General features: G+C 37.9%; 1 long non-coding RNA gene across 1 annotated transcript in view; it reads left to right on the top strand.

The window, feature by feature from the left end:
- LOC141415443 (uncharacterized) overlaps positions 1-21,953 on the top strand; it is an 88,873-nt gene extending 66,920 nt beyond the window's left edge. Inside the window, exons 3-4 of the long non-coding RNA XR_012440470.1 lie at positions 17,956-18,199; positions 20,949-21,953. This is a non-coding gene — a long non-coding RNA (uncharacterized lncRNA). The remainder of the gene's footprint in view (positions 1-17,955; positions 18,200-20,948) is intronic.
- The last annotated feature ends 5,385 nt before the right edge of the window (positions 21,954-27,338 follow it).

The following is a 27,338-nucleotide window of genomic DNA, read 5'->3' as shown; positions in this document are numbered from 1 at the left end:
GATCTATTTTTAAATGGAAAGAACCTGTGGATTTAATTTAATTCTTCCTCTTATCGTATGTGAGTGACTGTGTCTTATTAAATGTAAGACCATTTGTTTAGGAGGTTTGACTTGGTTAATACAATCCACAAAACTATTGATGAACAGGATGTATATTATTAAGTTCCTTATTTCAAAAAGGGATTTTAAAAATTGGACTTATTTTAAATCCAAACAAGATTTGAAAATTGCAAGCTCTTTGCAAATTTATAGATACTATAATTATCTATGTTAATGGAAATGAGCAAAAATGTGATGATATCCAAATATTGGGCAAAATGACAATCATATATGCTATTGTGGATTTTTGTATTTATATTTGAAAATAATCTTTGGTGGACAAACAGTAGGTGTTAGCTACCAAGTTTATACACTGTGAATGTATGCTTTAATTTAGTTTTGAAATTCCTTGAGTGGATTATATTACTACCATTTTACAGGTACTGAAACTGTGGCTAAGAGAAGTTGCTTGGGACAGACATATAAAAATTGATGTAATACAGATTAGAAACCCAGATGGTTTGACCCCCAAGACCATGTCATATGGTATGCTGCAAATTCACAGCATTATTTTCCATTAGAGGAATATGAATTTTTAAGGTGAGATTTCTTCATTTCCTTCGTTTCCTTTCCTGTTGAACTTGTAGCATTGCTCCTGAGACTGATTAAAAAAAAAAGTCCACTTTTAGCAGTTTTAACCTCTTCCACTTTGCTGGCCTACAGCATCCCTATAACAATATGGTAATTACTTTTAAATACTTTATAGCTCTTGCTTTACTTGAAAAGACAAAATATATATGCACAATTGAGCTTAAGTACAGGTAATCTTCTCTTTGCCTTCCAAATATCGGAACAGCTTAGGGAAATATCTACAATCTTAAACTTAGCTTTTTTAAAATTCATAACTTTTTCACTTCATATATTAACCCAGGATGATGCTCCTAATTTGGTGTGTTCTCTCTCTCCTTTATTATATATAGAATGTGTGATGATAATATGAAGAACATAAATGTAAACGTTATTTTTCCCTCTAGTAAAACTATTTGTAATAAACAAAGAAGTTATATATTACCCTTGAGTTTCGTTTATTTATTCCCAGGGTAAGATTCCCCCTTAAGATCACTCTTGAGTTCTATACTTGGAAAACACATGTTGCGTTTGAGTGGCATCTCAGACATACGTGAGCCTACTTTTTGCTAAAAATTCACTAAATATTTTTTTGAGAGTACCTGTGAAGATTGGACAGGGTGATCCGTAGCCTCTTTAGGAGGTGACCTGGAATGACACATGGGAAATGGACTGAGAATGCTAACTCTCAAAGAATGAATGTGACCCAAATAATTTTATTTATATTTGTTTGTTTATTTTTATTTGTTTTAAAAAATAACAGGTTATTAAGATATAATTCACATACTATAAATTTACCCTTTTAAAGTATGCAACTTAATGGCTTTTAGGATATTCACAGAATTTGGTGAATAGAGACTATTTTCATTGCCTTCGCCAAAGAAATCCCATACCTTTTAGCCCTTCCCTCCAAACCTTAGCTTTAGATAACTGCTATGTGTTTTCTATCTCTATATCTTTGCTCATGCTGGACATTTCATGAAAATGGAATCATAGAATATGTAGCCTTTTTATTAAATTAGGTTATAGCCATTGTACAGGAGGGATTCCTTGTGACAGTTCTGAATAGGCTTACACTGTACATTGGTTAGCTCACCCCTCCCTGTCCCACTTAAAGCATTTGGGTTTCATCATTCCATTTCGTACATGTGTGTGAAGCACATCAACCATATTCCCTCACCTTCTTCTCCTCTATTCACCTTCCCCCTCCATTAGTCGCCCTCACACACTGTACCTATTTGTCATTCCTGTTTTCATTATTAATTCTAAAGTCAGTGTTCAAAGGGGTTTCTGCTATGAGTATTCTTCACTTTGGTCAATTTAGCCCCTTCCAATACTCTCCTTTCCTCTCCCCATTATTCAACAGCTTTCAATTTATTTATTTATTTATTTTTGTGGTAGTGGAGATCAAACCCAAAAATTCCTGCATACCAGCCAAACACGCAACCACTGAGCTACATCTATAGCCCTCCAAGTAATTTTAATCTCTGATGTTTACAAAAGTGATGGAAAAGGTTTCATGAACAAGAAACATAAACTTCACCTTTGCAGAGGATGTTCTGAGTGTAGAGGGTGATTCTGAGTCCCAGGGAACAGAGGCACACATATAGCACTAGAAGCCAGACTCAGTGAAAGACGAGGAACTCATTTTTCCTTGCTGTTTTTCTTGAGGTTTTAATCAAGTTCACATCACTAGAGGTGATTTTTGCTCACAGCTTTACTTGCTCTTAGGTAGCTCAGCACTTGAACATATCAGAGCATTACTTTGCATTCACTGTGACTTAGGTTGATTTTTATATGGAGAAGAAAGCTCTAGAAGGTCCTTTGCTACTGAGGTTTGCCTGCAAATACCCTACACTTGTGGATAATCTCAGAACCCTGCGATGTGTTCATTTTTCTTAAAAAATCACCACCACAAGTATCTCATAAACCCCAGAATCCTCCTTTCCATATATCCTATCAAACATACAGTTTTAACCAACTACTACATACAGACCCATGGAATCAATGTAGTCCAGTGGTTTCTAATTATGAAATGCAAATGGTAATGGATGAATTAGGTCTTAACAGGAAAAATTATGCATTCAATGCTTCTGTAAACTTTTCTGTAAACACAGTTTCAGTGTGCCTCTCCAGGGAAATTGGGTTTTAAAACAAGACTGCAGGAAATTGCTTGAAAACACTAGGCATTTAAAGACTTTGTGATAAGAAGGAACATTCAAGGAAACGTTCTAACTGTGGCTATTGAATGCATAATAAAATATTCAGATTCCTATTTAGATGGCCTAGGATGTTAAGCAGCTAGGCTTGAGGCCCTGGGAAATGAACAAGAATGATTATGGCCAGGTAAGTAGCCTTTAGAAACACTCTGTATTTCAAATCAGTTGTAAGCCGGTTCAACTCCTAGTCTAGAAAATAAAGGAGTACTTTTTGGCATTAAGATGTAATTTTTCCATGAAGCTCCTTGGAATTCAGAATTGACTTGGTAGAATGTCAGCTATTGTTTATGATTATATATAAGTGTGACAATACAGTTTATTATATTATTTATATAATAAACATTTGCTTCCTTTTCTGAGTTTGGGATGCTGGAATGATCTTAGAAATAAGTGACTCCTATTGGGTGTTATTTGAAGATCTTTCTAAGCAATCAAGTTGGAAGTCAATATTTCTCACCATGAAGCACTAAATTCATGCTACTGGCTACAAGAAAGAAAAAAACTGACTTGCTATATTCTGATTTATTTGGAGGGTTCTTTACAATTCTTAGATGAAGCTTACATGTATGTACATAAAATACATGTAGATATTGTTTACCAACTATATCATTCCTGTGCTTGAGAGTGTATGATAATTGTATGTGAGTAGCAGGCACCCTCCAAATAGAAACTCCATTGGGTTTAAAACAGAGGAGATTAAATACCAGATTAGGTACACAGATGATTAAAAAAAAAACCCTAAGAAATCAAAAAGGGATATTGTAAGGATTAATAACAGCAGGAATCCACCCTGTATCAGTTATATAATGCTGTATAAAAATGTCCAAAACTTATTGGTTTAAAACAACAAAATATTATTCTATCACACAGAGTCTGAGGGTCAAGAATGTGGATATGGATCCTATGGACTCCTCTGGCTCAAAGTCTCTTACTAGTATTGACTGGTGCTGCAGCCTCACTTGTGGGTGCTTGTCTAGGGTAAAGGCTCCTTTTCCAAATTCATTCAGGTGATGATTGGTAGGTGCTGGTCCCTTGTCATTTGGTCTCTTGCCATGGGTAGCATTGTGTCATGGCAGCTCCAGAATCTAAGAGAGTGAGAGATGCTCAAAACAGACATTCATCTTTTTATATCTGAAGTGATGTCCTTCCACTTCTGCCATTTTGTTTATATTATAATAAGTTACTAAATCCAGCTCAAGGGAAGTGAATTACACAAGATGTACAAGAAGGCCATGAATATTACCTTTCTAAGGCTGCAGTAGCAAAGTACCACAGGCTGGGTGATTTAGGAGAAAGTTATTGTCTTAATTTTGGAGTTTACACGTTCAAGAGAAATATATTATAAGGATTATTTCCTTCCATTTGGTATGAGAGAGAATCTGTTCTGTGCCTTGCTCATAGCTTCTGGTGATTTACTGATAATATATTCCATGGTTTAGAGATACATTGCCCCAGTTTTTGTCCTCATCATCACACGGTATTCTCCCTGAATGTATATATGTTCTGTGTCTACATTACCCTGTATATGGATGGTAGTCTTATTGGATTAGAACCCATCCTAATGATCTTGCCTTGATTATATCTGCGAAGAGCCTATTTTCAAATCAGGTCACCTTCACAGACTCTGAAGGGGTTAGGAAATTAGGACTTCAGCATACATTTTGCTGCGAATTAGGACTTCAAAATATCTTTTTGGTGGCTGACAACTCAATCCATAACCACGAGCAGTATTGGAAGTCATCTTAGAGGATGGTGTCCATACACCATTAATCCGAAAGACAATGAGAGGAGATAGCATCTCCTGATGGAAAAGGCCATGGTAGGCTGCTGGCAGGAGATAGAGTCATAGAGAAGACTCAGTTGTTAAAAATGCTACATGAACAGAGAGTGAATGGGAGAATAACCTGGAATCCTTATTCCTCCACACCCCAAAGCACACAGTCCAATTTCCCTTGCTGGAAGTCATTCCCCCTACATAACTGGACAGAGCAGGGAAAAGTCAAGCAATGCATCTGAGGCCAAATGGAACCCAGGCTGAGACACATGCATTGCATAAGTTCTGCAGCAAAAAAGTCCTAGAGTGCTACAATGAACTTTCAGAGATACCACTAGTATTTTAAATTTTTTGAGGTTAACACAGTAATACTTTTTTAAAATTCATTTATTCACACGTGCATACATTGTTTGGGTCATTTCTCCCCGCTGCCCCCCCCCCCCCCCCCCCCCCCCGCCGTCCCTATCCTCTCTCCCCTTCCCCCACTCGCTTCCAGGCAGAACCCGTTCTGCCCCAATCTCTAATTTTGTTGAAGAGAAGACATAAGCATAATAAGGAAGACAAAATATTTTTGCTAGTTGAGTTAAAGATAGCTATACAGAGAGATTCCTAGCATTGCTTCCATGAACAAATGTATTACAACCCAAGTTGATTTCATCTCTAACTCATCTTTACACTGGTTCCTGATCCCCTTCTCATGTTGACCTCTGTTGCTGTAAGGTTTTTGTATTAATTCCTCTGGAGTGGGGACATCAAATGCTTTCATGTTTTGGGTTTACTAATTATCCCCATACCTCCCATATGTGCTCTACCCTTGTCATGTGACCCAAGTCCAACCACATTGCTGTATTAGCCCTAGATCTAAAGTCCACATATGAGGGAAAGCATACGATTTTGGTCTTCTGAGCCTGGCTAACCTCGCTCAAAATGATGTTCTCCAGTTCCATCCATTTACTTGTGAATGATAAGATTTCATTCGTCTTCATGGCTGAGTAAAATTCCACTGTGTATAAACACCACATTTTCTTGATCCATTTGTCAGCAATGGGGCATCTTGGTTGTTTCCATAACTTGGCTATTATGAATAGTGCTACAATAAACATGGGTGTGCAGGTGCCTCTGGAGTAATCTGTGTTGCATTCCTTTGGCTACATCCCCAGGAGTGGGATTGCTGGATCATATGGCAGATCTATGTTTAGATTTTTAAGAAGCCTCCAAATTATTTTCCAGAGTGGTTGCACTAGTTTGCATCCCCACCAGCAGTGTATAAGAGTTCCTTTTTCTCCACATCCTCACCAACACCTGTTGTTGGTGTTTTTGATGATGGCTATTCTAACAGGGGTGAGGTGGAATCTTAGTGTGGTTTTGATTTGCATTTCCTTTATGGCCAGAGATGGTGAGCATTTTTTCATGTGTTTTTGGCCATCTGAATTTCTTCTTTTGAGAAAGTTCTGTTTAGTTCAGTTGCCCATTTTCTTATTGGTTCATTGATTTTGGGAGAGTTTAGTTTCTTAAGTGCCCTATATATTCTGGTTATCAGTCCTTTGTCTGATGTGTAGCTGGCAAATATTTTCTCCACTTTTGTGGGTAGTCTTTTCAGTTTAGAGACCATTTCTTTTGTTGTACAGAAGCTTTTTAATTTTATGAAGTCCCATTTGTTCATTCTTTCTCTTAGTTGCTGAGCTCCTGGGGTTCTATTAAGGAAGTCCTTGCCTATACCTATTACTTCCAGAGTGTTTCCTACTCCATTCTGTACAAACTTCAGAGTTTTGGGAATGATATTAAGGTCTTTGATCCGTTTTGGAATGGTACTAGTACAGGGTGATAAACATGGATCTAGTTTCAGTCTCTTGCAGATGGATAGCCACTTTTCCCAACAACTTTTGTTGAAGAGGCTGTCTTTTCTCCATTGTATATTTTTGGTGCTTTTGTCAAAAATAAGGTGAATATAGTTGCGTGAATTCATATCTGGGTCCTCTATTCTATTCCACTGGTCTTCATGTCTGTTTTTGTGCCAGTACCATGCTGTTTTTATTGCTGTTGCTTGTAATATAGCTTGAAGTCAGGTATTGGGATACCTCCAGCATTGCTCTTTTTGCTGAGTATTTCCTTGGCTATTCACATTCTCTTGTGTTTCCAAATGAACTTTAGGGTAGATTTTTCAATCTCTGTGATGAAAATCATTGGGATTTTGATGAGAATTGCATTAAACATGAAGATTACTTTTGGTAGTATAGACATTTTTACTATGTTGATTCTACCAATCACCATGAGCACAGGAGATCTTTCCATCTTCTGTAGTTGTCCAAGATCTCTTTCTTGGGGGTTTTTAGTTCTCCTTGTAGAAGTCATTCACGTCCTTTGTTAAGTTTACTCCTAAGTATTGATTTTTTTGAGGCTATTGTGAATGGAATTGTTTCCATATATTCCTTCTTAGTTTGTTCGTTATTGGTGTATAGAAAAGCTAACGATTTTTGTAAGTTGATTTTGTATCCTTCCCCCTTGCTGTAGTTGTTTATGGTGTCTAGGAATTTTGGGGTAGAGTTTTTTGGGTCTTTAAGGTATAGGATCATATTGTGTGCAAATAAGGATATTTTGACAGTTTCTGTACCTATTTGTATTCCTTTTATTTCTCTTCTTGCCTAAATGCTCTGGCTAGGAATTCCATTACTTTGTTGAATAGGAGTGGGGATAGTGGGTGCCCTTGTCTCATTCTTGATTTTAGGGGAAATGGTTTCAGTTTTTCACCGTTAAGTATGATGTTGGCTGTAGGTTTGTCATATATAGCCTTTACAATGTTGAGGTACATTCCTAGTTTTCTTAGAGCTTTTATCATGAAGTGGTGTTGGATCTTGTCAAAGACTTTTTCTGCATCCATTGAGATGATCAAGTGGTTTTTGTCTTTGCTTCTATTAACGTGCTGTATTACATTTATGGATTTGCATATGTTGAACCACCCTGCATCCCTGTGATGAGCTGACTTGGTCCTGGTGTATGAGCTTTCTGATGTGTTTTTGGATTCTATTTGCATTATTTTATTGAGGATTTTTGCATTGATGTTCATTAAGGAAATTGGCCTATAGTTCTTTTTGGAGGTGTCTTTGTCTGGTTTAGGATGAGAGTAATATTGGCTTCATAAAATGAGTTAGGCAGTGTTCCTTCCATTTTTATTTTGTGGAACAGTTTAAGGAGTGTTGGTATTAGTTCTTCTTTAAAAGTCTGATAGAATTCAGCAGTGAATCCATCAGGTCCTGGACTTTTCTTTCTTGGGAGACTCTTTATTGCTACTTGAATTTCATTTTGTGTTATAGATCTACTCAGGTAATTAATAACCTCTGGGTTCAGTTTTGGATGGTCGTAAGTATCTAGAAATCTGTCCATTTCTTCAAGATTTTCAAATTTATTACAATGTAGGTTCTCAAAGTAGTCGCTGATGATTTCCTGGATTTCCATGGTGTTTGTTGTTATCTCCCCTTTTGCATTTCAGATTTTACTGATTTGGATTTTTTCTCTTCTCATTTTAGTCAGGTTTGCCAGAGGTCTGTCAATCTTTTTATTTTTTTCCAAGAATCAGCTTTTTGTTTCATTGATTCTTTGTATTTTTTTTGTTTTTATTTCATTGATTTCAGCCCTTATTTTAATTATTTCTCTTCTTCTGCTTGATTTGGGATTTTTTTGTTCTTGTTTTTCTAGGAGTTTGAGATGGAGCATTATGTCAGTGATTTGAGATCTTTCTGACCTTTTAATATATACACTCATAGCTATAAACTTTCCTCTTAGGACTGCCTTTGCTGTGTCCCATAGGTTCTGATAGGTCGTTTTCATTTTCATTAACATCCAGGAACCTTTCAATTCCCTTTTATTATATCAGTGACACATTGATCATTGAGCAATGTGTTGTTCAGCTTCCAATTGTATGCATGTTTTTTTACTGTTGTTTTTGTTGTGGATTTCTAGTTTTCATATGTGTGATCAGATAGAATGCATGGGATTATTTCTACTTTCTTATGTTTGCTGAAGCTTGCTTTGTGCCCTAAGATATTATCAGTTTTGGAGAAGGTTCCATGAGCTGCTGAGAAGAATGTATATTGTACAGAAGTTGGATGAAATATTCTGTAGACATCTGCTAGGTCCATTTGATCTATGGTGTGGTTTAGTTCTAGAATTTTTTTATGTATTTTTTTGTTTGGATGACCTATCTATTGGTGTTGGGAGGTATTAAAGTCTACCACTACCACTGTGTTGGAGTCGATATATATTTTTAGGTCCTTCAGAGTATGTTTGATGAAATTAGATGTATTGATGTTTGGTGCATATAGGTTGATAATTATTATTTCCTTTTGGTGTATTTCCCCTTTTATTAGTATGGAGTGTCCTTCTTTATCTCATTTGATCAATGTAAGTTTGAAGTCTATTTTGTCCAAGATAAGTATTGCTACCCCTGCCTGTTTTCGGGGGCCATTGGCTTGGTAAATCTTCCAGCCTTTCACCCTTAGCTAGTGCTTGTTTCTGTCAATGAGATAGTCTCCTGTAGGCAGCAGATTGTTGGATCTTGCTTTTTCATCCTATTTACCAAGTGGTGTCTTTTGATGAAGGAGTTGAGTCTGTTAACATTTAGTGTTAATATTGATAGGTATGTGGTGATTCCTGTCATTTAGTTGTTTTTGTTGTTTAAGTGTTTGATTGTTGCAACTGAATCAATGCTACTCTCTGATTCCTTGTCCTTTCTTCTCCTGTGGTTTGATACTGCCAGTCCTCTTGTGGTTTTGTTTGCTTTCATTTTCTGTGTGCAGAATTCCTAGGGCAATCTTTTATAGAGGTGGCTTGGTGGTTATATTTTGTTTTAGTTTCTGCTTATCATGGAAGGCTTTTATTGCTCCATCTACTTTGAATGATAGTTTTGCTGGGTAGAGTATCCTAGGGTTGAAATTATTTTCATTCAGTGCCTGGTAGACCTCACTCCATGCTCTTCTTGCTTTTAATGTTTCTGTTGAGAAATCTGCTGTGATTTTGATGGGTTTACCTATTTTGGTCAAGTCTGTTTGTCCTGGAGGCTTCTTGTACCTGAATGAGCATAGTTTTCTCTAGATTTGGGAAATTTTCTATTATTATTTTGTTGAATATATTACTAATTTGCTTGTACCTCTTCTCCTCTTCAATGCTCATGATTCTCAGGTTTGATCTTTTGATGGAGTCAGTGAGTTCTTGCATATTCCTTTCACAGGACTTGAGTTGTCTGACTAATAGTTCTTCAGTTTTTCCTTTAATTACTGTTTCATCTTCAAGTCTGAGATTCTATCTTCTGCTTGTTCTAGTCTGCTGGAGTGGCCTTTCCATTTTGTTTTGTATTTCTGTTTCATTCTTTTTTCTGAGGTTTCCATATCATGGGTCACTTCCTTTAATATTGTCAATTTTTGTCCTTAATTCATTTATGTCTCTATTTATGGTGTTTTCTGTTTCACTTTGTTGTTTATTTAGGGCCCCTATGATTTCATTTATTTGTTTTTGTGTTTTCTCATATTCTTTATTTTTGTTGTCTTGGAAATTGTTGAGTGCCTCCTGTACATTTTGGTTGACCATTGTCTAGTAACACCTCTTTGAAATTCTCACTGATTACTTGCAAAATTTCTTCTTTCAGAGTGTTCTCGTGGACTTTGTTGGGTTTCTTGGCATAGTTTATCTTTGTTTTGTTGGAGTCTGGATCTGGGTATCTGTTTTGTTCATTTCCCTCTGAATCCTGTACTAATTTATTTTTCATCTCTCCCTGGTGCTTTACCTCAGCCAAGCATGTCTCCAGTGTCTCAGAAAGGTCCTTGATTATTGTAGCTCACACAGTCTGCTTCTGTGTTGCCATTTTGGATCCTCACAGAGTAATACTTGATATCTGTTGGAAACCACATGAAATATGAGCTCAAGGTGGGTTGCAGATTTACTATTAGACTGTGGTACATTCTTTTTTGATATCTTGCAGTTTCTTTGACCTATCTACTTTAGTAAATGGAATTGGAGGGTATATCTATATCTGGTGGAGTATGGAAAATTTTCTATGACACTAAGTGAACTGAGAAAATTTGAAATTAAACATTATTTGTATTATTACTCAACACAGTCATATTTTTAGCGTATGCTGAGTAGGCTATTTTTTTTTTTTTTTGGTGGTACTGGGGTTATAGCTTAGGGTCTTATGGTTGCTAGTCAGGTGGTCTACCACTTGAGCCACATTCCCAGTCCTGTTTGCTTTACTTTATTTTTTCAGATAGGGTCTCATGCTTTTTGGTTGGGCCAGTCTCAGACCATAATCCTCCTACCTATGCTTCCTGTATGGCTGGGATCACAGGCACATGTATCATACCAGCCTTGTTGGTTAAGATGGGGATCTTGCTAACTTTTTGCCCCGGTGGGCTCCAACAACAATCCTCCCAATCTCTGCCTCCAGATCTCTGTCTCTTGAGTCTGAGTGTAATTCTTAAATGCCTTGGCAGCAAATGTCTATCTATTTTTCTGAGAAATACAAAATAACATTTGCATATCCTAGAAAGTGGCACTTCCTGGTTTTAGTGATTCATTGTAAAGGCAGCTATCCAAAAGGAAGGAAAATATGGAGGAGTAGATATGTATTGTTGGAGCCAAGCTAAACAGCTCTCAGCTCCTTACACATTGCACATTCATGGATAGCTCCAGCCTTTGCACCTGCCAACCTCACTGCCAAACAGATTTCCTCACCTCTCTACCTGTCTACCTCCACCGAGGGCTGATATTCCCTCAGGGCTTGGCCAAAGGCTCACTTCCTCCAGGAAGATTTCTTGTGTCCACGAGACAAGTTTGATGACCTTTCTTTGTTTCTTTAGCTGCTGTTGCCTTCCCATTACACTTACTGCACTGGACCGCAAATCATCTCTATGTCTCTTCTTCATTGCTTTGTAAGCTCTGTGAGAGAAGTGATGATTGCTGTCAATCACCACTGTATCTCCATGACCTACTACAGAGCCTGATGTATAGGGGCTCAGTAAATATTTAAAGGATAGTTGTGTGTTTATGAATCAGATTTAAAAAACAGAAGTCACTGCCTTAGGCAAATACTTCCATTATGACAAAATCCTTTGTTTATTCCTGAAAGACACTTCTACAGGACATGGTCTTTAATAGGAAAACAAGGTTAATAAGACACACATATGCACATTATGATTCAAATATGTTCAAGTAAAACTTTATTTGTAGAATACTGTTGCACCCTTACTTGTCTTTTCAAGGCCACTCAGCAGTTTCAAGTTTACAGCTTGGTCTCTTCCATGTTAACACTGTCTCTTTGGAGGGTAGTAAGGCTTTTCTTCTCCATGGAGTGGGCTGTTGAAGGTGGAGTGGTTGAAGTGTCTGTTGCCACAAGGAGGGGAGCACCTTTCCTGTGGCCATCATCTGACTCTGGTCATTGGACAGTAGTAGCTCTGGTGATGTCTGGGTGCTGCCACAACCTGTGGCTTGCAGACCTTACATTGTGCATGGCTGTCATGTCAAATGTGAGTCTCTCTGGCTCACAAAATCGGTTAGCCTCTAGAAAGGCCAAGAATTTTCAGCTGCCTCATCTGCACCATCTCAGAGTGTGTTTCTGAGCCTGTCAGGGCTGTTGCTGTCACCTAAACACTATGCCAGGTGCCCTTGGGGCAGCTCATGATCATTCCAGAATATTTCCTGGAAAACCAAGCCAAGCTTACTTTCTGTGTCATTCCGTCAAGCCCCAGAGAAATGGGGCTTGGAGCCTGTCTCAGTGACCCAGCTAGCAAGCTAACCTGGTCTCACACTCTCAAATTTCTTCTCTAGGACTTAATTTTATAAATTCACCCAACCCAGTCCTCTAAACTTAGTTATTTTGTGTGTGTGTGTGTGTGTGTGTGTGTGTGTGTGTGTGTGTGTGTGTAATACTGGAATTTGAACTCAGGGCCTCATGCTTGCAAGACAAGCACCCTATCACTTGAGCCACACACCCAGCCCTTTTTTGTGTTAGTTATTTTTCAGATAGGGTCTTGTGTTTTTGGCCAAGGCTAGCCTCTGATCTCAATCCTCCTATCTAGGTCTCCTGAGTAGTTGGGACTACAGACATGTAACACTATGCCTGGCTTATTTGTTGAAATGGGATCACGCTAATTTTTTGTTTGGGCTGGCCTTGAACTGTGATCTTCCAGATCTCTGCTTCCCAAGTAGATGGAATTATAGGGATAAGTCATGGCACAAGGTCCTTTCTTTTTGGAATTCAAAATATAATCCTCTTTCACCTTAGTGCCTACCTCTGACTAATCAAATGTGATTTGGCTTTTGGAGGATTATTTTTCCTCAGTGTATAAAAACATTGTATTTGAAACTCAAAGCTAAGCAATGACTTCTTTGTTTGGAAAGTATCTGCCCTTTACTTATTCAGGAAAGTGAGCTTCACAGTCATGGCCCATTTTTCCTGTTGGGAAGGACAACAAGTTCAAAACAGAGTGGTAGGTGAGGGCAGGTGGGGGAAAGCACATTTAATAGACTTTGGAGTAATAATTTATATTTGTGTTATATCTATAGAAGGTTCTATAATGTAGAAAACTTTAGCACATATTGTCTTAAAGCTGTATAGAATGATGGTTAGAAGCCCAAACTTTAGACCTGGGCTTTAATCATGACGTAGCTACACATTGGTGATGTGATGTTGGATGAGATCATTTAACTTTCCTTGCCTGTAAAATACAGATAAAGGGACCTAACATCAGAAGCATATTTATAAGTCTTCTATCGACATGAAATCAAGACCTCATCTATGTGAGGAATTTAGGATTGACACATGGCATTTGTTGTCATGACTTTGTTTCTTTCTTTCTTTTTGAGACAGGGTTTCCCTCTGTAGCCCAGGCTGGCCTCAAGCTTATCTCCTGAGTTCTAGGATTGCAAGTGTGCACCACCCCACCAGGCAGAAATGAAAACCTTTAACTGCTTAACTGCTAAAATATTTGAGAATTCATGTGAGCCACTATCCGTATGGTCATTCTTCATGGTGGGGATTTTGCTGACTCATGCTGAGATCATGGGAGTCTCCACCCCAGTTCTCAAGTCAGGGCAGGGAGTAGGGAGAGCTTCCAGCCTTCACCAAACCTTTAGGACTAGAGAAGCCTCTGTGCTCCACCTGCCACTCACTCCCACTCCTTCCTTCCCTCTCTGCCACCTACTATAACTTCCACAAGTAGTTCACACTTCAGAAGCAAAAGCCAGGAAGGAGCTTGCTAACTGGAGCATTACGTTCTGTGGTGTACTTCCTGTGTTAAGCAAAGCATGCCCTAATATCGCAATACCTTCTCCTGGTATTCACTGAATCAATGGGAGCTGTTATGATAATTATGTCATAATACAATGGAAAGGTAAAAAATTTTGAATTACACTTTATCATTTAGTCTAAAGCCAATGAAAGAGTTTTAGGAATGAATATTTTGGTATTAAAAATGAGCACAAACATCAAACTTAACCAGATTGTAATGTTTCTTAAAAAAAAAAATCAATCCCATGGAATACTTGGATGGTTTTAGGAATTTCACAAGTAATTATAGAATGAACTTAGAAATCTGAAGCTGGAATGACTCTAGAATTTGACATTATGTTTCTGCATCATTAAAGATAGAAATGCAAATAAATATGTCAACAAAAATTTGCAAGAAATCCTAGACAGTGTGTGGAGGTAGAGAACTTTATAATCCAAACTGGAAACTTAGAACCTTTAAATGAAACATAAAGATACATTTATTAAAAGTTAAAAATAATTATGATATGTAATATCTTAAAGTAAAAAATAAACGATAGATTTGAGAAAGGTTTTTAATACAAATGACGGGATTTATATGCATAGTCATACATAGAGCTCTTAAAATTGAAAAAGGCAAATAAGGCAGCACAAAATGGGAAAAATATATGCTCAATAAACACATGAAAAGTTGACAAGATAGGTCAATTTACTAACATTAGACTAATAAAATTAAAACAGACCTTTAACAAGCATAAAAGACTGTTGTGGGGAATACACGCATAAGTAAGTACCTTCAAACACCTACAATAGGTTTTGTTAGGTACATTTAGAAAGAGAAGTGGCAATGTTGACCTAATAATTTTACTTACACATATACTGTAGAAATAAAAAATCAACTGGAAATGCATACAAGAATATTTATTACCATATTGTCCTTGATGTTAAATAAATTGTGACACATGCACAGTATGGAAAGTTATAATCTCTTAAAAGGAATTAATTAGAGCTATATTAATCATCTAAAGTGATTTCCAAGAAATAATATTGAGTAGGCAAACAAAGATTTGGAAAAATGTATGTAATAAGATCCAATTTTTTTAAACAACAGCAACTCTTCCATATCAGTGTGTGTGTGTGTGTGTGTGTGTGTGTGTGTGTGTGTGTTAGTGAGATTAGAGAATAACATATGCTAACTTTAACATGGGTTACCTGGGGGTGATAGTCATATCACATGGATTACCTAGTGGTGAGAGCAAAGGAAATATGATAGATGGAAAGTAAGAAAAAAACAATTTGGATTAAAAAGCAGATATACAGTTAACAAATAAAAATACACACATACAAATTAGGGAAAAAAGATAAATGTGGTTTTATGTATGTCCATCTATATGAATGGCCCATTCATTGTCAAGTTTCAGTTTACAGAGTAAACTGTAATTTGTATAGTATGATAATCACTTAGATATCAAATATAGATTTGTATACATCTGCTTGTATAACTATATAGACATATATAACTATATAACATATATAGACATAATAACTATATAAACATATATAACTATGCACACACATAAGAGTAAGAGCAAGGATGTATAAACATGCACAATAGACTGGATATTGCATATTTTAGGCAGTAAGAATGGAGCAAGGACAGATGGCACCTGGGAGGGTTAATCATGATTTTCAACTTGATTGAATTAAGATGTGCCTAGGGGATTACACACCTCTAGGTGTGTTTGTGACAGCATTTGCAGAGGGGGATTAACTAAGGGAGAAGATGTACTCTGACTCTGTGTGACACCATCCTATAGACTGGGGTCTAGAAGGAATAAAAGGTTAAAAGGAAAAAGCCCACTAGCACAAGCATGGTCTCTCTGCTTCTTGACTGCTATGCTGTAAGCTGCTCTGCTCTGACACATCCTGCCCACCACGATGGACTGAAACCAATGAAACCATGAGCTTAAATAAATCCTTCTTTCTTGTCAATTGTTTCTTTCAGCAAAAGGACCATGACTAACATAGCATCTTTATTTTTTGTTATGCTTTGTCTTACTTGTTTATTAAATTCATATGGATTTCTACTATCCACAATAAATTTATTTACTTATTTATTTTTCATGGTACTGAAGTTTGAACTTAGGGCCTTGTGCTTGCTGGGCAAGGGCTCTGCCACTTCAGTCTTTCCTCCAACTCTTCACCAATACATTTAAATAATATTACCTTATAGATGTTCTGCTAGTCAGACTTTTCATTGTTGTGACAAGTACCTTAGAGAAACTATAGCAAGGAGGAGGGCCAAAAAAAGAAGCAAGCAAGTCTGTATTCTGATAATGTAGCAAGGGGAAGGGATGGCATAGCAGAGAGATAAAACTTAAAGAATCTAAACATGAAGAAGGTCACATAACATTGGGGGTGAAGTAGCCAATAGAGTTGCATGCAACCATATATAGGTTAAATCTTGCTTTTTGCTTCTGTAACCTGCTTGCAAGGGTATATAAAGTGAGACCCCTTTGTTCTTGGGGTGCAGCCTTTGGATATGAATCTGCTGAGCCACTGCCTACACACTAATAAATACTGCTTCCTGAAAAGCCATGGTGTCCCCTCTCTCTGTTCAAGATTCCCATAGTATTTCTGGGGGCTTGTCTGGGACTCAGAGATGGTGTTTTCTCATTGTCACTGGAACTCAGCATCCCTGGCTTGTCAGGAGAGCATCCCACCAGGCACCAGCAGACCTGTTGATTGGAAGGTGGGATCCCAGCATGCTGGAGAGCAAGTCTCAGTTCCACAAAGAAACCTGGAGAAGACTCAGGAACCAATTGGGTCTCAGTCAGTCTTACCCATCAGACTGGTAAGAACCAGTTGGAATAATAGGCCTGCCTTTAGGAGACAGAAGGTGAGCCTGATCACCTCCCAGCAGATACCCTAGTAACCCTGTCTGCAGTGAAACCAGGTCTCTCAAGTTTAGGGAGCAGGACAAAAGTGTGTGAGACACCTCTGCAAATTAGGGAGGTTGAGCACCTACTGGGTTTTCTCACTAGCAAGATAGACCAGGATAGGGAACAACACAAGTAAAAAGAAATCACTTTGGGTAAAATGCAAAAAACCTCCAATACTGGGGGGCAGGGGGTTTGAGCTTTTCCTGGGAAACAGCCACAGCTGAGGTTAAGGGATGGGTAACAAAAATTCAGTTCCAAAGAGGGAGACATGCAAGAGAACAGATGCATCATTCACCAGTCCACCAGATAGCCCTCTGGGTATAATTTAAAAGTTTTTTTTGAAAGTGCACTCTAATTTTTGTATGTGTGGTGTGTGTGAATTTGTTTAAAGCATCTGGCAAAATGTAATTTGCTCCTGGAATTCCAGTTCATCTTTTGCGTGCTTAATTTATAAAACATGTGTGTATGTGTGTGTGTGTATGTGTATGTATAAGCATCTTCAAAATGGTTCTTAAACTGCTGTTATAAAGTTAATGAGATAGTCAAGGTAACAAAAAACAAGGGAGTTTGTTTTAAAGATCTTTGTTATAAACTGCTTAAGCTGTTTACATATGAATATGTAAACAACTTGAGGATGGTTCTTATTATAGAGTCAATGTAAAAAAATTGTTATTCTGTTCTACTGCTACTTTAAAAAAAACAGTTTTTAATCAGGTCTCACTAGGATGCAGGCATTCAGAGGTTAACAGTCTGACTCAGACCAGAGGAGAAAAAAAAGGGGGGGGGGAGGGGCCACAGCCTACAGCAGGAATTTTAAGATTTGGGTAGTTAAAAAAATGACCTTAGCCTGTTTCATTCTGTAGTAAATAAACCTGGGATTTAATTCTCTTTTATAATACATGGGTCTATTAACAAATGGGATTTCTGTAAATTTTTTTATAAAAAAAATTTTAAGGTTGCTTTCTTTCTGATTTTTTCATGCAAACATAAAGCTCTAAGTTAAAAGGTTTTATGAGTTATTTTCAACTATATATATATATATATATATATGCACACACATGTAGTATTAAGGATATGTTTTTTTTTTTTAAATAAAAGGTTAACACTCTTGGGGATATACCCAAAAGACTGTTACTCCAGAGGCACCTGCACATCCATGTTTATTGCAGCACTATTCACAATAGCCAAGTTATGGAAACAGCCAAGATGCCCCACCACTGACGAATGGATTAAGAAAATGTGGTATCTATACACAATGGAATTCTATGCAGCCATGAAGAAGAACGAAATGTTATCATTTGCTGGTAAATGGATGGAATTGGAGAACATCATTCTGAGTGAGGTTAGCCTGGCCCAAAAGACCAAAAATCGTATGTTCTCCCTCATATGTGGACATTAGATCAAGGGCAAACACAACAAGGGGATTGGACTATGAGCACATGATAAAAGTGAGAGCACACAAGGAAGGGATGAGGATAGGTAAGACACCTAAAAAACTAGCTAGCATTTGTTGCCCTTAACGCAGAGAAACTAAAGCAGATACCTTAAAGCAACTGAGGCCAATAGGAAAAGGGGACCAGGTAGTAGAGAAAAGGTTAGATCAAAAAGAATTAACCTAGAAGGTAACACCCACGCACAGGAAATCAATGTGAGTCAATGCCCTGTATAGCTATCCTTATCTCAACCAGCAAAAACCCTTGTTCCTTCCTATTATTGCTTATACTCTCTCTACAACAAAATTAGAAATAAGGGCAAAATAGTTTCTGCTGGGTATTGGGGTGGGGAGAGGGAGGGGGCGGAGTGGGTGGTAAGGGAGGGGTTGGGAGCAGGGGTGAGAAATGAACCAAGCCTTGTATGCACAAATGAATAATAAAAGAAAAATGAAAATAAAATAAAATAAAAGGTTAAAAAATACTTTTAAATTAAAAAAAGGACAAAGACAAGCTCCCCCAGTGGATACAGAATAAGTTATCATAGAGGTACAGAGTAAGTTGTCATAAAAAGATGGAGCTTTTAAATGCTTATATAAGTGATTGAATTGATTAAAATCCAGTTACATTAAAGGTTTTGTAAGGCCAAAATTTAATGTACTGATGTTAAACTAAAATTACTTCTCCAAGCTCATAACAACAAGGCTATCTTAAAAGTATTGTATTTTTCTTGATAACATTTACAAAAAAACTGTGTGAAAATGGTTTTTGTTTTGTGAAGATAACTGTCAGGAATTTTGGTGCTACAGGTTAATCCATTAATTTATTAAGATATCAAGACTTTATTAAAACACAGAGAGGCAAGAGGCAGCTGAGCACAGGGAGTGCGGCTGCACTGATATGAGGATTGAGACAGATTTACTTATGTAAAGCAAAGCAAAAAAAAAAAGCCAAGTGCACCCTCCAGATAGGATAAAGAAAAAAAAAAAACCCCAAAAACTCAAAAAGGAACACTACACTGGAGTTCAAGACCTCCAGTTTTTATTGGAGTCAACAGAGGGGAGATGTTAGTCCTACTTCTTCCACATGTCAGGCAGAGGGAATTTTTGGCCTGGGATGGCCAGATTGGGCCTGTTATTTTAGGGGGCTCCATTGACTACAGATTGGTGGGATCCTGCTGTATGTCATGAGCCATCTGTTAAAGTCAACAATCTGGGATATGATCCCTTATCAACATCTAAGTCATGATTCTTGGTCATTAGATTTCCTAACTCCACACTTAGTCTAAATAAAAATTTACCTGTGTTCTCTGGTGATTTTCATAAGGGTTTTGACAACTAAGGTAACTAAGTCATAACTAAATAAAAGCTCTTTTAAGAGTTGGTTTATGTAAAATTTTCTAGATAACCTTATGGTTAAACAACTGTTGTCTTGGGTAATTCTAATGCAGCCAGTATCCTATGTGTCTGTGACTGGACTATTTAGGGTCACTGACACTGTTCTCACCCCTCCCCAACTGATGAGAAAAATCTCAGATTTTACTTCAAGAGCAACAACTAAACTAATATGTATATATAACCTCTATACAGCTGTGATGCTGTTACTGGTTCCTATATATTAAATATATTTATGTTTTTCAAGTATATTAGGCCTTCTAAAATACAAAATTTGACAAACATGGTAACAAAAAGTTAATGGTATACTGATGTACTGTTTTGTTAGATGCTAAATTGCCCATTAGAATTTTAAGCATGGCTCTTTTAAGTTTTTGTCATTACAATTCTGATCCTTCTGGGCATTTACAATCAAATCCATAAAAATGACTCTAATAAGTACTTATGTGTCAGGCAGGTTAGCTTTTTGGATGTCTGCTTTTGTTGAATTTTGTTTTGTATTGTTCTGGTCTAGAAGCCCACTGCCTAAGAGCCACTCCTTCTAAGCCTCTTTGTTGCTTAAATTTGGCCAAAAGGCTCTAGTTGGCATTGATTCCCATTTGATCTGCTTGTTACTTCCCCACTGATGTAAGACCAAAACCAAACAACAAACAAAAATCCAGGAAAGAGCAAATTCTCTTGATGAGAGGAAAAAATGACCAATTAAGAAAGTTCTTCAGTCTGTGGTTATGTCACCCTGAATGTGCCCAATCTCCTGGTCTCAGAGGCTAAGCAAGTTCGGGCCTGGTTAGTACTTGTATGGGAGAAAAATCTTCCAAAGAGACTGCTCAGAGGCAAGCACTTTGGAGACAAGCAGAGAATTCTGTCAAAGTTCAAATAGAGTTGCTTGTGCCAGACCTCTCAGAAATAACCAAGGCATAGAGGATTGAGGAAATGGTTCTTACACATTGGTGGCTATCTGGCATTAAATCCCTTCCAGACACAAACTCATATTTTTTAAACAGGGTCTTCTACTTAAATAGAGACAAAATGACTATTTTTACTGGCCTAAACATGTCCTTTGATAATTAAAGATGGTGTTTTTAACTTTTTTTAAACAATGCATTTTCTTGGACATATATACGGATAATATATTGTTGCCATGGTAATTCTACTCAGTAAAAACAAAACCCAGAAGGTACTGTCTGGGTAAAAGAATAAAATGTCCAACCACTAAAACCACATTCAAGGGGCACTTTTGTTGTTATCTTGTCTATCTCCACTGCAGTTAAAATTCAAAAATTGCTCCCTGGATCCACCACAGCCAAGTAAAGGCAGCGGCAGTACTTCCCTGACCCAGCCTCACCATGCAAGATCATCCTCCTGAACACCTGTGCCCTTGCTTGGCAGGACCCTGCTTCTCAGTAGACAACAGGGGACCATGAACAACTGGACCACAGCCCTGCTGTAGTCACTCTGGAATCTGACTAGTCTATGCATGGTGGAAGCTCCAACATGGGACGTACCCCTGTTCTCCTCTACACACTTGGACTCTTACCTTTTGGGTTGCCCCTTACAAGGTTTCCCCCATGTGCTGAATGTCATAAGAGAGCTGTTGTTGGGACCTCCGCACAGCCATACTTTGTATCAGGCACCCACCAACAGGTTGGGTGTTACATCGGCTCATATACTCCCCGGGTTTGTGAGGTTGCTGGTAAGTGATCCTAAAAGTCCCAGAGTAAAGAAAACAATGCAGGCTACATTTGTCGTGGAAAGCAGGGTGATGGGTCTTATATTGGAAACATGTTTGATGATACTCTGCCTGGTTCCCTTGGTATTGTGGTTCATCAGGACCATTACAGAGGCCACTACAGAGAGAAAAACAGCCACCCATGTAATGATGCTATGAAAATACAAGTCCCTAAATAAAATGATGCTCTTTGACCCTAGGTGAGTCTCTGAGCATCAAAGGGTGGAATAATATAACAGGGAGGAGGGCCAAAAAAAGAAACAGGCAAGACTGTGTTCTGATAATGTAGCAGGGGGAGGGGATGGCATAGCAGGGAGATAAAACTTAAAAAATCTAAACTTGAAGAAGGTCATGTAGCACGGGGGGGTGAAGTAGCCAATAGAGTTGCATGCAACTATATATGAGTTAAACCTTGCTTTTTGCTTCTGTAACCTGCTTGCAAGGGTATATAAGGTGAGACCCCCTTTGTTCTTGGGGCTCAGCCTTTGGGTATGAATCTGCTGAGCCACTGCTGGCATGCTAATAAATACTGCTTCCTGAAAAGCCTTGGTGTTCCGTGTCTCTGTTCCCATCACAAAACAATTTAAAAGGAGAAAAGATGTATTTCAGCTCATAGTGTCAGAGGTTTCAGTCTGTCGTTGGCTAGCTCCATTATTTCTGGGATGTGGTGGTACAGAACATCATGTTGGTGGGTGTGTGGTGGAGGAGGCTGCACAACTTTAACTCATAGCAGCAGGAAGGAAAGAGAGGAGACAAACAGGAGTGGGCCAGGCCAAGATGCCCTTCAAAGACATGTCCCTAGTGACCTATTTCTCCAAGCAGACCGTACCTACTACAGTTCTACCAGCTCCCAATGGTCTATACAAATTTTGAATCCATCAGTGGATTAATTCATTGATGAAGGCAATCATTTCCCCAAAGCTACACCTCTGAACACTGCTTGCATCAATGACCAAGCCTTCAACACATGAGTCTTTTGGGGGAACATGTCATATCTAAACTATAACATATGCAGAACTTATAGATTATACAAATATGTTGGATCAATCAAATCACATCAATCCTGGCCTTGAACAACATCACCTAAGACAAATTATGATCTTGTTCCAAGTGAAATTTACTCTCCTTACATTTAGAGGTTGGTAAGATGCATTGACCTGTACATTTATCTTATCTACTTCTTGCCAGCAGCCCAGAAGTTGTTATTAATCCCCTATTTACCTATATGAAAGAGGGAATCACAGGGCTTAAGTGAATTGCCAAAGTTCATAAGGATAAATCTCTATCTCCAAATTTCATGGTTTTCCTGTTATATCACAAATGCTGCTGCTAAGCAAGTGCTTTTCTACCTCCATCTAAAAACTCAACAAGCAACCACAGATGAACATGGTGGACACAGTGTTGCTCAAGCCACACAGTGAAATTTTCCACTCTGGTTGCCATTTATTTTCTCCCATCTCCAATGCCTTCTCTTATTTCTGCTTGACTAAATCCTAGCCATTTGTGAAAGCATTTGGGCACCTCTGTTGCGTGGCATCAAAAGAAGGCTCATGTAAGCTGCCGTCTGTTTCAGGCAAAATAGCTTGGTGGTTAGGCTAAACCACAGCCAAGGTTTTCTTGGCCGGAGTGCTAAAGAGATAAACAAAACAAAACCAATGGAGGTCTCATAGCTTCAGGCTACTAAAAAGAGGAAAATTAAACAACAACAAAAAAAGAACCAAAATAAAAGGTGTAACCATTAAAGAGAAACAACCGATTTGATTAGTCTTTGAGCAATTGGCTATGGAGAAGTGGTGGGACCTTTGTAATTTTATTTCTTAAATTGTACTTGTGGTATGACTGTTCATGGCCCTGAATGTAGGCAAAACTTGGGACTTGCTTCTCCTGTATAGAATATGGAGAAGGTGATGTTATAGTGAAACCCTAGATGGAATTATTGTGTGTAAGACTATTTTTAGCAGGGTAGAGAAAGAGATTCTCTTGCTGGCCTGGGTGAGAGGATCACATGGCAAGGAACCTCTAGGTGGCCTCTAGGACCAAGAGTAGTTCCTGACTGACAGCCAACAAGAAAAACAAGACCTCAGTCCTACAGCCCCAAAGAGAGTTTGGGAGAAGACCTTGAGCTCCATAGAGGATTATAGCTTGGCCAACAACTTCACTGTAGTCTTGTGAGGCTCTGAGTGGGACCCACATAGGCCATGCCTGTACTCTGACTCACTAAAAGTGAAATAAGAAATATGTGTTGTTTTAAGGAACTGAGTTTGTGGTAATTTATTATTCAGCATTAGAAAATAAATATAATAAATAATAAGAAGCAGGATGTCATGGAAAGAACACAGTTCTGGAACATAGGAGGCTTGAATTTTTTTCCTGTGTCTCAGTGAAAGTGCATCAAGCAAGTCACAAAACCTGTGGGAACACCAGTGACTTAATATGTGAGACAAGAACCTTTTCAAGATCTCTCCTTTTTATTAGCATTGTGATATTTCCATATGTGCTCATATATACTTAGATTGAATTTGCCCCCTCTATTGCTTCTTCTTGTCCACCCTCCGTACCCACTTTTAACCATTTTAATGGATTTCGTTATTCTGTTTTCATATAAGCATATAAAGTACTTCAATAACGATCACCCTTTCCTTTAGCCTTTCCCCCTCCTGAAGTTCCCCTCCGCCAAAAGTCCCTGTTTTACACATCACTTATTCCTCTGGTCTTGATTCTGCATATGAGAGAGAACATCCAAAATTTGTCTTTCTCAATCTGGCTTATTTTGCTTAACATGATGCTCTCTTTAAGATTTTGTTACTAACACTTTCTGATAATAGTGACATTGAATGTTATAGGACTTTTAGACATATCAGATATATTGTGATTTATTCTTATATATTTTAAACTAGCCAGACATTTTATCTATTTATTGTCATGATTCTCCAACCTTCCAACAAATTTAAAAGTCTGTTAAAGTCAGCATCTTCATGTTTTGACTGAACAGGCAGGAAAAGATATAAGGGCCAGATCAGAAAGATGCTTAAGAAAAAAAAATGTGTGACGCTCACCCTCACCTGCTGGAAATATCATTGTAAAAGTGAGAAGACAGACATAACTAAGATCAGTAGAAGAAGAAATGGGAATTTTACTTTCTGGAACATTTTTAGGAATGTGAAAGATGGTTTGCATGGGATCCTAGCCCTATTTCTGGAACATTACACAATGAAGGAAAACAGCAACCCTCTGTCATCTCTGGAGAGGACCATACACATTCCCAAGGTGAGGACTCTATGTCAGAGGCAGCGCCTTTGCATCACCATCAGGAGCTGGCTGTGCAGCTGATCAATCTTAACTGGTTCACTCACTGTGAAAAAACAAGCAAAGGAACCCACAATGGAGCCACCTTTGCTTCATTATATTTTGTCAGCCTTATGAAACATCATGTTTCATATTTAGTGTAGCAAGTCTCTGAGAGGCAAAGCCCCACGCTGTGCAGAGTAAATGGTATATTCCCTCTGGATCCCACGAGGGAGCTGTAAACAAAGGAGACTTTGGTTATAAATAGAACCTGGGTCAGGAAATGTTTCATGTAAGTATTAATAATCAATGCACTACCCAGACAGTGTAAGGTGAAGATTGGGGTAATTATCATCCAGTTAGAAAATCAATGAAATGTGGAAGAAATGAAGAGATGACTGACTTCCTTTTGGGTGGCAGTTGGTGTGACTGGGTGAAAAATTCACTATTAATTTAATTTTCCCCATTTGGGTTGATTTAACTCCACAGTTGACACAGAGGCACTGGGGCTTACTCTAAGAGTGAGCCAGCTTGGGGAGCACAGGAGTTAGCCATCATTTGCTAACTCACCACCAACTGGAGGCAAAGCTAGAAGACAGCTGCCAAAGCCAATCGCTGTAACCTGTGGCAGGTCCCCTGCCTGGTCTCTCTCTCTCTGCCCTGAGAGCAGGTGCCCTCCCCCTCAGTCCTGCTGGACTGCTCGGCTGGCTGCTGCTCCCCCTCACACCTGTCGCACCTCCGGGTTTTGGGGTTTTGGCAGAATGAAGTGAGGAGACAGCTGGAGTCATTAGAGTTCATCTGTTTGAAGATTGCCCAAATGAAAAACAAACAAACAAATCTGGTGAGTTTCTCGTTTCTTTTAAGTGTACAGCAATGCAGCTGTTAAGTTGTGTAGGAGATCAAAGGAGCCTTTTAAATTCAGGACACCAAAGTATTCTTTCTGGCTTGATCCTGGATGGAGATTTGTTAGCAGACTTTAGAAGGAAGTTGTAGAAGAGGATTAGGTCTAGTACACTGATTTGAATTGTGAAAAGTTCTTTGTAAAACTCATTAAGTGTTCTTGTCACTGATTTCTCTGGAGAATGTGACAGTGTAGTGCGCCCTGAGGTTGTATTTTGGGATCCTGGAGTCACAAGCATAGTTGAAAACATTTACTTAATAGAGTGAAGAGGTAATAGGATTGATTGTCTATGAATTGTCAGTTTCTTAGAGAAGGACAATGCTAACACATTCAATACTTTCAGCACTTGAGTGAAATGAAGTTTAATCTGAGCTCCCAAAATTGAAATTGTCTCTTAAAAATATTAAGGCATTATATAGACAAAATAACTGGCATCTTGTTTTTAATGTGATATTTTAAATAGATTTGGACTCCAACTGACTGTATCAAAGAAAACTTCTCTTAACATAAAAAATCTTGAACATTGTATATTTTAAAGTTATAATTTCAGTTTTATTTTGATCCAAATTGGTTACTAGACTAATTTGTACATGGTTCACACTTTAAAGTCATTTAAAAAATTTCAACTTGCTTTAATCTTGATCTACCTCTTTTACTTAGTAGTAGCAATTTAAGATGATTTTTTTTGGTGAGGCAGCACTGGGATTTGAACTCAGAGCCTCACACTTGCTAGGCAAGTGCTCTTACCACTTCAGCACTCAATCAGCCCAGCAGCAGTAATTTAAAAAATGCTACGTGAATAGAACTAACCCAATAAATGTGCCTTCTAACACATTTTGTTATTGTTCATGATATTTGTATGTCTGATAAAAACCAATCTTTGTTATTCTGTGATTTTTTTCTATTTGTCCCCCCAGTTCAGTTGCTTTCAGCTAGCTTTTTTTCCTAGCTGAAAAAATATATCTAAACAATTAATTTTGACCCAGTATTGTTTTAATCCACAATTCCTTTGAAAACTGTTTAATACCTACTTATTTGGTCAATTTTAAATCTTATTTTGACAGAGTTTAGGAAGCTTTCAAAGTGGAGAGAGAAAGTGAGTGTAAAGAGGCTCTTGAATTAAAAACGTATAAAGGTTAAACATCAAACGTGACTGCAATCATCATAATTCTAAATTACAGCTGATCATGGATAACTCATCTTTCCCTCCAATAAATTCTAACCTCCTTAATGCATTTTTCCCCTGTTGACATAATTTGCATTTTCTTAGCTTCTGGAACATTATTTTCATAAAAAGGTAGGTTTGTGAACACGATCTCCAAAAGGTAGGTTTTCCTTTTAGATCCATGCCAGACACCTTGCTGAATTCTTTATGGGGTGCTGGTTGAGGTACATGGCCCTGTCTCAAGGTTATCTCATCAAATTACTGAACTACTGCATTGGTTGGTTCTCAGATGGGGGACATACTAGTTTGTAAACTGTGTATGTAGAGTTTCTGTAAATGAAACTTTAAAAACAGTCTATAGTCATTCTTCAAAAAAGCTCTTTTAATTTGCTTCCCCCCAAATTTGAAAAGTAACTTGCAAACATTTTAATTTAGTGATGGGTTGTTTGATTATTGGAAAGGAACCCTGATTTTTCTGCTTTCTATGTAAAATGTTCCCAATTTTATTATTTTGGTATAACTTTAAGTTTTAATTTTTAAGTTTTTTAAATAACCACCATGTCTAAAATCCTTTAAT

This window comes from Castor canadensis, chromosome 13 (assembly GCF_047511655.1).
Source record: "Castor canadensis chromosome 13, mCasCan1.hap1v2, whole genome shotgun sequence".
In the NCBI taxonomy this organism is placed as follows: Eukaryota; Metazoa; Chordata; class Mammalia; order Rodentia; family Castoridae; genus Castor; species Castor canadensis.
This window is presented reverse-complemented; position numbering and strand designations above follow the sequence as displayed.